The sequence below is a fragment of the Apteryx rowi genome, unplaced genomic scaffold (assembly GCF_003343035.1).
Source record: "Apteryx rowi isolate R43461 unplaced genomic scaffold, aptRow1 scaffold_18, whole genome shotgun sequence".
NCBI classification, from domain to species: Eukaryota; Metazoa; Chordata; class Aves; order Apterygiformes; family Apterygidae; genus Apteryx; species Apteryx rowi.
The window spans coordinates 2,422,528-2,435,193 of NW_020448085.1; the positions used below are offsets into that span (position 1 = coordinate 2,422,528).

Below are 12,666 nucleotides of genomic sequence, written 5' to 3' on the forward strand. Positions count from 1 at the left end.
GCTCCCGCGGCTCCATGTTCAGGGGATCCTGTTGGGCTGCGGCGCTGTGCCGGAGCGTGCCAGGCTCCCGCGGCTCCATGTTCAGGGGATCCTGTCGGGCTGCGGCGCTGTGCTGGAGCGCGCCAGGCTCCTGCGGCTCCATGTTCAGGGGATCCTGTTGGGCTGCGGCGCTGTGCCGGAGCGCGCCAGGCTCCCGCGGCTCCATGTTCAGGGGATCCCATTGGGCTGCGGCGCTGTGCTGGAGCGCACCAGGCTCCTGCGGCTCCGTGTTGGGGGATCCCATTGGGCTGCGGCGCTGTGCTGGAGCGCACCAGGCTCCCGCAGCTCCATGTTCAGGGGATCCCGTTGGGCTGCGGCACCATGCTGGCGCGCGCCAGGCTCCCACAGCTCCGCGTGGGACGCGGCAAGCCCCGGCCTTGCAGCCCCGGGTGGCGTGCGGGGGCAAAGGCAGCCTGCCCTGCTGCACGTGGCGGAGGCAGAGACGTGCTTCGGATCTGACCGTCCTGATGGATGGACGTCCCTAGCGATTCTCATCTAAAAAGCAGGGTGTCTTTAGGTCTTTATTTCTCTTTCAACTTGTGACCTTACTGTTTTTGAAACTGTGCCCTGAATTTCAGCCTCAGGTGTACCATAAAACTGTAGCTGGGCATAATTAAAATCATATGTGGCTACGTGGTAAGACTGTGGTTGTTCTTCTCAAAGCTGGATCAAGGTTTTCTAATAGGCTTTTCTGTGAGCTTAATTTCTCATTTTACTACTTTGAGTTTAACATTGATTTAATTTGTAACGCGACTGTTTTCTTTGTTGCTAGAGGTAGGCTAAGCATTGCCAAATTACCTTGATTTGCATGTTAAACGGGACTGGGAGGGCTGCTTTGCATTGCACCGCAGGCAAGGTTGCTCCCAGCCCCTCCAAGTTGTGCGCAGAGCTCGTTTGGAGGCCTGACGGGCCTAGCGCCCTGCCCTGCCCGATTAGCCCTGCGCCCCCTTAACCGCCGCGTATCGATTCCAATTAAGGTGACTGACGTCCCCCACTGCGGGCAGAGTTAATCAGCGGCAGGGGCCCCGTTGTGAATTCATTTCCTCCTTTGAGCTCGGCCTGTTCAGCCGAGCATTTAAAGAGACTAATGCAGACGCTGCACAGACATGCCTGGTCTGCACAGCAAGGCTAAGCCTGATGCCTTGCAAATGAAAATAGCTTCTTAAAAACGGTCCTGGCCAAGTAAAGTTGATGTACTTTTGCGAGGTTGCTGGAAGAGGTCATCAGACCCGGTCAAATTTCAGCAAATGTAATTTTCAGCCAAAAAATAACTGAAATAAAACAATGGGAGATTTTGTCATTGACAGTGGCATCCATTTTTGTATTTGTGCTTTTGATGCGAAACTTGCATTTCACGGAACGTTGTTTTTGAAGTAGCAGAAACATAAAAGGTTGCCTGAGCAAGACATTGCTGAGTCATATTATGCATGATGGGCAAGATGTTTCCGTTCATAAGCTTAAGTTGCTTTGAAATGACTGAATATCCAAAACCAAACACAAAATTGTTACAAACTTGTAGCAGTAAGGTTGCACGTGTTCAGATTATTTGAAACAACTGCCATGGTTCTGTAGCTTGGTATGTTTGGCCATAGCTTTGGCGGTGAAAATTAGCAAACGTGGGCCAAAGTGTCTCTCCGGGTTGGCTTAAACAGTTAAGATAGAAGTAGAGAAGGAAGGGGAAAGGTTTGATAATAGTGAATCAGTAGCTATCGAGATTTGCCATGCCAGTTGAGCCATTTGCAGCTCTTAATGTAAAGTGCCATCCGGCTTTCGGGGTCTTTGTTTCACGCTAAATGCCTGCAATTTGTCCAGTCCTCACGGAGAGTTTGTGGTTGTGATAAGCAGCAAAGAAAGAGAAAACACTGCTGAGCCCCCAGATAAGGCTGATGCTCCCCTCTGGAGGTAAAAATCGCTGGCTTTTAATATTTGCCTGGTGAAACACTTAAGAACTCAGCTCTTTGTATACACTACAAATCTGCCTCATTTGTTTTTCTAACTGCCTAGCTCTGCACGTAGGAATGGGGGTCACCAGTGCAGGTTCTAGCTGTCCATGAAAATGCTAGTTCCAAGTGATTTTCTTTTACCTTACTTAATCACTTTCATAAATCTCGAGCCAAGTGGCATTGTGTGAGAAACGAATGTAGCAACAGCCTAGTTATATCAGTGCACTTCTATGCATTTTAGCTCGCTCTGCCTACTACATTTTTGTCTTCCTGTCATATCATGATATCTACAATGGCAACAATAATACTAATTTTGTGTGGGCTTGGTTTTCCTTCTTGACCAAACTTAGTATGAATAACATGTATACAATAAACTATTGTGTAAGTATTGTGAGGACCACATTACATAATTTATCCCCCAGCTGAGTCTTGCTAGCTAGTTCTTCTGTTGTTACAGATTGCAAAAGATTTATTACTTACAAAGCCATTTATCACTAACTTCCATGTGAAAACTTCTGGCTGCAAAAAGAGGGTATGGCAGGAGCACTTGTGTTTGAAGGCACGGTAATTCCAAGGTGAATTGTTTACTTGGATTAAATAGTCTTGTATAAATTTTCAGTTTTGTTATTCCCAGTTTAAAAACTGATGTGAAATTGGAAAAGACCTCATTTATCCTGCAGTCAGATTTATACCTGACCTTCAACAGTTGTTGCATCAGCCTTCATGAGTGAAATGCTGCGCTGGGAGATGAGGGGTCCTGCACGCGCCCTGAGTGCCGGGGTGTTGGCACCAATCCTGCGGGAAGCGTCCCTGGCACTTCCCTTGCGACTCTTGCCCTTCGCCAGCAAGAGGTGATGGTGTGAATCTTGAAGGGTGCAACCACGCTGTATGTTTAATTGGAAATCATTTATGGACTAGCTGCTTATTTTGTCCTTTGGCTTGTGCCCTGGTATTTCACAATGTAAGAGAATAAAGTGCACGGTCTGTAGTACCTTCTCTGAGCAATATATTCCAGAGTAGCACCAAACTGAGGCTGGAGAGGTAGCCTTTAATTTTTCCTTTGCTTGTTACTTTTGGAGCATGACTACAATTAAGGCTAGTAAATTTTGATAACAGACTTCAAAATAAAGACAGGCTTTATTGGAGCTAAAATGCTTTGCTTTCCTGTTCAGAGTATTGGAAGAAATGGGCTGGGAAAATTCAGAGAATATACTGTTGTTTAGTACAAAATTACGAGAAAACTTCTTTCTCAATAAGTAGATAAAGAATATTAATGAAGTTGTCACTTCCAACTTGATCTCTGCATACTTATTCAAGAGCCAATATTGCAATTAAAACCATATTCTATGAAAACTTTGCAGCCTTTTGTCATTACATTATATGCCTAGCATTTCACTTGCAGTTAACTGCAAGAACATTGACATACTAAAATAAACAGGTTTGTGCACACATCTCCAAATTAGCATACCTAAATTTATCAAACTACACTTGCCATTTTGAGTGTCTGATCTATTTTTAAAGAGGGATTATTGTTTGATGCTAACACATTGTATTTTATTGGAAACTTCAGCTTTATAGTCACTCCCTGTTCAAGCAACACAAACAGCAGGAATTGTCATGGCAAATACTTGCTCTTCTGTCTTGGAGATTCCAGCGTTTCCTAAAGTGAAGGAGTGAAAGACTTTTTTTTTCTTTGTTTGGACTGGTTGTTTTATGTCTAACCTTCCTTTTGACTTGTTACGAGCTATAATAAATGAAATAACAGTGGAGAATGTCGTTCTGTTTACTGACTTAGATACTGCAAGAATAATGTCTCTGAAAGAAGGGGTATTTTCTGTGGTTTGATGAATGGGTTCAAATTTCATCTGGTTTCCCGTAGTTATTGGGAGTGCACTTAGCGAAGCAGGAAGCCTTGCATCCTGTGTTATTTATAGATTGGAAACCTCATCATAAAGATTTATATCAGAGTATTTCACAAATCTTAAATTCAGAACTGCATCTTCTAAGCAGAGGCAAATTCAAAGGCTGGGATATTAAAAGAGCTAGGTAGTCTATTATCACGTCTTAGTAGCTAGATGTGATTTTTTAAAGAAAATTGAGGAGAGACGTAGATCATGTTGAGAGATGACCTCTTTTAAAGGGGGTCAGGAAACATGGTAAATATTGTGAGGCAGCATAGCCTTAGAAGACTAAGTAGCATTTGTTGGTCGTGTAGATAACATAAAGTGGAATCCATAGGCAAAATGTCCCAGTTGATCTTACTAATGTTTTTGTCATTAAAATAAATGATCAAATACTGTTTTTTCCTTTTGTGGTTCCTTTGTTTCTTGCTCCAAATGGGTATCACTGTTTAAATCTGGCTGCGTCTGAGGTTGCTGTTGTCTGGATAGTGTGCCTGGTTAGGGCTATATTCAGCGTTTAAGGCCCATTCCATTAACAAGGCTGTCATGCCTTCCCATCCCTTGGTTTGTTATATGTGTTCTGCAAAGAAGCTCAGGAATCAGGATTACTCCTTAGTTATTCTCATTTAGTACGAGCATCATGTAGAATTTATGACATATTTAGCATAAACTCCTTCCATGTGGATGAGGAATCGCCAGCAAGGCGAGAAGTGATTCTGCACTTTCCGACTTGCCTTCTTGTTCAGTGTTAGTCTTCTGGAACCTAGCCGAAACCACTGAGAAGTGTGTTTTGGTTGAAGATGTTGCTATGCACAGCTTAGTTTGTGTATTTGAGGTTGTAGTTTTGGGCTTACGGAGTGAGGGTCAGTGCGGACTGTGCAGAATATAATGGTGGATATCCAAAGTTTAAAGAAATAGGAAGCCTGTAAAAGAGGAACGTTATTCCATAGTGAGGCAAATTGTTTGTTGGTATTGCACATGCTGTCATTTTCTCCATCAGGCTTTTTACAGCACTCTTATGTCAACTTTCAAATAAAGATAAAAACAAAAATACTTAGAATGATGATAAGCATTGCAACTGTAAAACAGTTGCAATATTATAGCAGATGGGCACTGTGCTTGATAGAAAGATTCCTTTTAGCACATGTGTCTTTGATAACTTTTAATGCAGGGAATCAAGCCTTTGGAATAAATTCATCTTTTAAGCAGTGGTTTTAATAATGCAAATGAGTAATTTTTTTGTTATGTAGAACAGTTCTTCCTAGTCTCAGCTTTGACGATTAAATTCATTTTTCAGGAATTCACAGTGCTTCAGGCTCCTGTGAAACCTCGGTTAGCTTCTGAGATTTTTTTTTTTTTTTTTCCCATGTGTGGGGTGAATTGTATAAAGCCCTTCCATAGTCAGAAAGGTAGTTCAGGCCTTTTCTGACCTTTTTTTGTTTTTTGTTTTTTTCCCCCCCGAAGAGAGAGTTTCAATAAGGTTGGAAGTTCTCCAAGGGTTCTTACACAGGCGGTACATTCTGCTTTAATATAATGCAATCTTTCCACATTTTCCCTTTTTCCTAATTAACAGGAAGGGGTGTTAGCTTCAGTTTCGCAGAAGGATTTTATGCAGCCATGCAAGGCGGCGTGAAAAAAACAGAACAAACGTAGGCAATAGTATTTTGAAAAGTTGACGGCACTCTAGCACAGTAGTTTACATCCACTGCATATTATACTGGAGAACTGGAGATTTGTGATGTGATGATGTTTCTGTCTCTGTTAAGAATTGTCTAAATAAGAAAGTTTTCTGTGGCTTATTAAGTAAGGATTCTCTGTTACGTGGTGGAATTTGGGCTATTCCAATCTCCATTACTGAAATTATGCTGGCCTGTAATATTGCTTTACTGCAATTTTGGACACATGCTTGTGTAAAGGGAAAAGCTCCAGCTTGTGTATTGTAGATGCTTTAGCAGACAATGCAAAAGAGTGACGATTTTTGCAGTACCTCCATATGGAAATTGATTGCTGAAAAAGAAAGATATGTAGCAATGTGCTGGTGTAAATGTAAGAGAAATGTTTGGAGACTAGAGAGAGCAGGGGTTTGTGAAGATGGGAAGCATCAGGGAAGGGAATATTTGACAGCTTTAACAGATACTAGGGACAGAGAAAGAGCATGGGGGAGGGAAAATTGAGACAGGATGGATGAAATTTTAAGTGCGTGTTTTTTTTTGTTGTTTTTGTTTGTTTTTGTTTTTAAGGAGTGGGTAGTTTGTAGAGTTTAATTGGGGAAAAGGAATATGTGTCTGACAGCCTTTATGTTTTGCAAAGGATAAACTTCTGTAGCTAGTCATAAAATAAATGTTATCTAGTTTACCACTAACCTCTTTTTTCCCCCAAGCAGAAGTCTGTTACTTGAATAACTGGGTGTTGCTAGATGTAGTTCTTCTGTGGCTATAATGGATATTCCTTCTGCAGGCAACTGGAAAATGTAAAACACAAAAATCCCAGGCTTATCAGAATCTTATTCTAGTGATTACACTTAAGTTGAGTGGTTGTATGATGTACGATAAATATATACTTCAGCCTCCAAATGCAGAGGGTCAAAAATCTGGAGATACAAAATTGGGAGGAGTGATTGATATGCCAGATGATTGTGCTGCCATTCAGAGAAAACTGGACAGGCTGGAGAAATGGGCCAACCTGTTCATGAACATGAACAAAGGGAAATGCAGAGTCTTGCACCTGCAAACGAGTACTCCATGCACCAAATACAGGCTAGGGGCTGACCAGCTGGCAAGCAGCTTTGCAGAAAGGACAGGAGACAATGGGCACAAATTGAAATACACGAAATTCTACTTAAACATAAGAAAGACCTTTTTTTTCCCCATGAGAGTGGTCAAACAATAGAACAGGTTGCCTAGGGAGGTTGGGGAGTCTCCATCCCTGGAGATGTTCAAGACTCAACTGGATGTGGTCCTGAGCAACCTGCTGTAGTTAACTCTGTTTGGAGCAGAAGGGTTGGAGTAGACGATTTCCAGAGGTCCCTTCCAACCTCATCTATTCTGTGATTGTGAATGATGACTCTGATGCTGAGCTGGCTGAGAAGAGCATGTGGCAAGCACAACTGCTAAAAGTAAGTAATTTGTTAAAAGCTGGGAATGTGTGTGGATGTTTGGGAGATTTTTCAAAAATGACTTCAATTTTTCCTTGTCATGTACAGATAGTAGAGACACTTTGCACTTGAGTACCCTTTGCCATCAGTGTAGATGGTTGTGTAGATGGTTATGCAGATGGTTGATATTTTGGTTGTGGGATACAGGTTAAATGCAATATAGCTTTTGAAAACTGATGTTTTAATGTAGTTTATAATCATCTTGTGTGAGAGACCATGTAGGTTGTAGTTCTGGGATTTGGGATGAGTTGATTTCTGGTTGAGAGCTTTTACTTGGCCTTGTTTCTCTGTGCTTCCTGCAATTGAAATAAGTCCACCCTGTTTTTAGTATTTCTTGCTGCCACCCTGTTATGATGGCGTGGAGGAGAAGAGTTCTTCTAGTTGTCTGTGAAGGTTGTTGTCCTTCTGTTTGTGGTGTGGTAGGGCCAATACTGGTATGAAAAGAAACAACTGTTTTGTGCTTTGCTGTGTTAGTACTGAGTACTGCATGAGGGGACATGGCTGTAGTGCCTGTGTCAGAGGATTTTAGTAGAAGTTGGTTAAAACATGGCTGCTTGTTTTCATCTTAATAAAAATGCATTCTACCATTTCATGAAGTTCTGAGAAACAATTCTTCCAGCTCTGAATTCAATGTTAAAAACATAACAAAGAGGGAAAAACTCTATTCCTTTTTAAAGAACTTTTCTGTAATAGGAAATTCCTGAAATTGGGCAGAGCCATGATGCTTTTTTGATTAAAGAGCTTTCTCTACCTTCAGTAAGGGATAATTCATTGCGATCAGAAGTTTTTGAAGGTCTTTGGAGATTTTTTTAATCTAACATCTTAATGTAAAGCTCAGTACCTTAGTAAGAGACATTCCCATAGGAGAGACAGAGGAAGGATTGAGATGTCCTACCAGCTGGCGTACAGATGAAGAATGCATTGCCAGCTTAATCACAATCATGCTCTATACTAAACATTCGTCTCCTGTCTTCAAAAGCGTGCGGGGAAATGACAGTGTTAAGGGAAAGGAGGTTTTGCATGGATAGAAAGTATATACCTACAAAAACACAGACTGTGGCTATGCCAGAAAGATCCAACAGCTTTGTGGCAAATTATTATTTTTCAGTTTAATTTATTTTGAAACTTGTAAATATTTGCATCATTCATCATCCACATATGTTCTCAAATTAAGTGTTCCTGAAACTTGGGTGTGTTATTTTGGGATAGAAGGCTAACATTCTTATTTAGATTAACTACTGTTTTATTAAACCAATACACAGAGATGTTGGAGGTATATACAAACTAAAAGAAATGTTCATTTTGTTAAACCAAGCTGACAAGCCATGATTACACATCATCTATTTTTGTGATGCAAACTGGAAATTAATATAAACAGTGTGGATCTAACCAGGCTTATGTTTTGCTCATTTTTGATGGGTGCTGTGTGTAAGGAGTATCTCTGTAAATCAGATCCAAGATTTATTCGGTGATGTCCTGTGAAAATAGTCCAATTCAAGTCAGTATTCACTTCTGAAAGTGTTAGATTTTACTCATTTCTCTACATTTAACTATAAAATAAGGAATACTGTAGCAGCTTGCATGCATTTTGAATTGATTGTTAAATATGCAATGGACTATACTGTATATAAAAGCAAGTGTTCCCTGAACATTATTTCAGATGATAGATAAAATTCTGAGTACATAAATACTGAACTGTAAATACTTTCTGACTACAGGATTATAGACCTTATGGTACAGGTGTAGCTAAAACGGGCTTCTGATATGCATCTGAGCTGAGGAGATATTAAACTATAGAGAGATTTTGCTATTCCTAACAGATTGTTGTTGAGCTACCTGACACATTTTTTTGTTACATGCATTTAGAAGAGCTGAGCTTTACATAATTTTTGGTTAGTGTTAGTTATGTGAAAACATATTAAAATGAGTGGCCTAGTTAGGAAACTGTCACATACATAAAGGCAGGTTTGAAAATTTCTGAAAAGATTCAGAAACTCTCTGATACATGGCATTTTTTTTCTTTGCAACCATACCAAATTCAACATGAATGTAAACTACAGTGAGAGGTAATCTGTCACAGCTGCATGGCAGTCAGTGGAGCAAGAGCAGCTGAGGATTGCTCCCTGTTTGCAAATGTTACCTGTCCTGCCATCACCGTGCTACTGGTCTGGCTGATAGTGCTGCAGGTGTCCCTGACACTGGAAAGGAGAGCAGAAGGACAGAGTCCCAGTAGCTAAATGTCTGTCACAGGAGAAGTCGTAAGTATTTTAGCAGCTTTTGACTAAAAGCTGCCCAAAACAGAACCATCACCACATTCTGGTAGCAAACCCCAAACAGATGTGTGAGCACACGTGCTGAGATCTTTTGGAGACTCAGATATTTTTTGCATTTGCTAAGTTTCAAGGCAAAGAGAAAAGATGGCACTAAAGCAGGAATCCTGTCAAATCTTAAGCTCTGGCTTCCAAACATGAGGCGTCAGATGGACTTGCATGGGCTGGGGGGGATGGGACCTGAATGTGTGCCATTAGTAAGACTGATGGAGTCTGTGGTCGGTCTGTGTGTGATTCTGCTGCTCTTGGAGATGCTCAGGCCTTTTGCCTGCACAAGCACAACTGGTTCACATCAAGAGAGTTGTGGAGGAATGTTTTGTATTGGCAAAACATTTCTTCCTGACAACCTTCTTGGAAATTGTCAAATCACTTTTGCTGAAGCTTTTAGCTTATTTTGCAAAAAGAAAGGCAGCCAAAAATAGGGTTATCTTATTCAAAATAATGGGCATTGTCCCTTATCTGTGTCGTTGTCAACTTTGCCTGTAAGTTCTGATATTTCACAAACCATGGCTAGTAAATCAGAATATTATTTTTAATATTGCCTTTAGAACAGCATATTAGGACATTGCTTGTAGTTCGAAGGATTACTTTGGACTTTCAGCACCTGAAATGTGGCCATCTGAGTTAATCTTCCTCTTCTCTTTGGATATTTAGTTGCATGTCTTTGGGTGATGTAATTCAGCTATTTCTAGGTCTTTGTCTATTCAGTACTTTCTAACTGCTAGCTTTGTTGTTCTGTTCTCTTCATGGGGGCTATTAATCACAGTAGTTTAGATATAACTTTTAGTAGGAGACCTCTGGAAAAGCAGAGAGAAAAGAATGTTCCATATTTTTCCTGCTTCTTGCAGTATTTCCTAAGCAAGTGCTACTGGCCACTAGGGCACACGGGTCACTGGAGCAGATGGGACTTTGGTCTGACCCCACTACAGCTTCTCATAGCTATCTGTGCCTGAGAGAAATGTGGTCCAAGAACTATTGTGATCCATTTCTTGTTTGCTTTTACTTTCTCTTTTGTACACTCATTTAAAATTTTGAAATGAATGGCTTTTCTGGTTCCTTACCTAAGCTTTGCTCAGATTAACTACTCCAGTGTCCTTTTGACAACTCCTGTCTCTCACTCCGTAGAGTGAAATAAAGTTAATTAAGTTATGAGAAGCACATGACTACCTGTGATCACAAAGTTGTATGTTCAGGATGATGCAACTGTAACAGCAGTTTGTGGAGTATTTTCACACTTACTGTCTTAAAAAAACCCCCACAAGATGTTCTAGAAAAAAATATGACCAAACTGAAACTACACTCAGAATTTTGAATGGCCTTTGACTGAAAATAAACAATGTGCTAATATAAAACACTGTAGTCAGTCCCACTGCCGGGTGTTATGATCTGTGTTTTACTGGAGCAACCCTTCTCTTTGTGGTATTGTGTAGGTTTCAGAGTATTCTTAATTTTCCATTTCTGCATCCTGAGAAAAAAGGAAGACTTTCTAGTGAAAGCAAGTGTTCGTGAGGAGAGAACAGACATATCATTAAGCAAGACAGACCTTCAAAATTGTGACTGGCTTGGCTTTGAGTACTTTGATTCTGAGAAGACTCTTCCTGTGAGTTTAATTTTTTCTTATGTAAGAACAATGGTAATTATCACACCAATTGTGAGAGCCGACACTGGATTTGTGTCCTGTTGGTGGTTTAAGATTCATTTCCAGAGAAAAGCATCTGCCAGTGATGTAGTGTAAATACGAAGCCCCCAGGTAGCAGCTTTGGTGGCTGCCCATGCTGAGCTGTGTCATGGGCATGTCCCTCTTTGCACGCAGCCCGTCATACGTCATGGCATGAGGCTTGTCAGAGAGGTTTTAGCTTTCCCAGAGAACCTCTCTGACTTCCCTGTGCCCGTGCTGTCACCACTCAGGTCAGCAACGTCCTGCTGGGGTTTCTCTGTACCTCCGTAAAGCTGATGCGGGAGCTCGGTGCGAGTGTGGCCTGTGCAGGGCCATGTACGTGCCTGTCCCAGCCGAGGAGGAGCACCTTACTCTGCACCGTCAAGCTTTTCGGAGCTTTTTGAGCTGGCAGTTGTTGGATGGGTGACATTAAAGGATCCTGAACTTGTCTTGCTCCTCCAACTGAAGGAGTTTTTAGGATGCCATCTGCTACAGAGATGCCTCTGCCATGTGCCCAGTGAGGACACAAATGATGTCTTGTTTGAAGAAAAAATGCTTGGCTTTAATGTACTCCGGATTGCCAGCCTATCTCTAATCTATGTCTCTCACTGAAACTATGAAGTTAGAGTATGACTTATGGTTCTACTTTCAGAGCTAGAGAGCTTCCCTACGGGCAGTGTTTTTGCAGGAGCCAGGTTAAAGGGTTATTGAGGAGGCCGTAAAATAAAACCACACCTGCACGCTTGTGCCCTTGCTCACTCTCTCTCCCCTGTATCACAATCTTTGACAGACCCGGGAGGGTCAATGTTCAGTCCTGGCGCCAAAAGCCGTTCAGTTTGCAAAACTGTGTTTCCTCTCCCTCAATGTGATGTCAGGAAAGGCAAGTCCATGGTCAGCTGCGTCCTCCGGGGCTGACGGGAGGCTCAGGAACGCCTTCATCCGCTGGCGGGCACCCAGATAAAGCTGCCCACCGAGTGTCCATCTGTGGCATGCGTACCTGTCGCAGCTCAAAGACTTTAAACAAGTGACTCGGGTTGAAGCAGAGCTCTGTCCTGTGCTAACGTGCCGACTCGTGGGGTCGGGAGCCTGAGGCTGCGGCTTTGCTCTCTGTCTTGCAACAGGCCTTTTGCTGTTCACGTAAGAAGTTGATGGAGTGTCCTGCTCGGGCTTCTGCTCCAGCCGCTGGCCGGCCTGAAGGTGCTCCTGAGATACTGCTAAGTCTGTTTTGCTTGAGTGTTTCAACAGAAAAACTGAAGCTGCTCTGGCAGCGCTCTGTTTGCAGCCAGCAGTAGGTCTGTTGGATGTTCTGTGGTAACAGCAAACTCCTCCTGCAGCTATTTTCTGTTAGTTGTTGATGTGTTTACTCGGGGCTGTGGGCACACAAACAGCTTGGCACGCCACTCGCCTGGATCAGCTTGCGCAGGGAGTGCTCAGCGCAGGCGTCGCGTCCTGCTCGCGTGCACCACGTTCTCGGGAAAAGGCTCAAATTATATTTGATGCTGCACAGGGTGTAACTTTGCTTCCATGAGAATATTTTCTCAGAGAAAGGCAAGTAAGCCTGCAAAGGCTCGTATGACTAAGATGCCTATCTTAATATTAGGACTTGAAATGTGTGGCCTCTGGCAGCCGAAGCTCGGCTCTT

The 12,666-nt window shown here is 42.2% G+C and overlaps 1 protein-coding gene across 1 annotated transcript in view; it reads left to right on the forward strand.

Annotated features, from left to right (window-relative positions):
* Positions 1-12,666, forward strand: part of SLIT3 (slit guidance ligand 3) — a 515,694-nt gene that overhangs the window by 145,076 nt on the left and 357,952 nt on the right. The window lies entirely within an intron of this gene.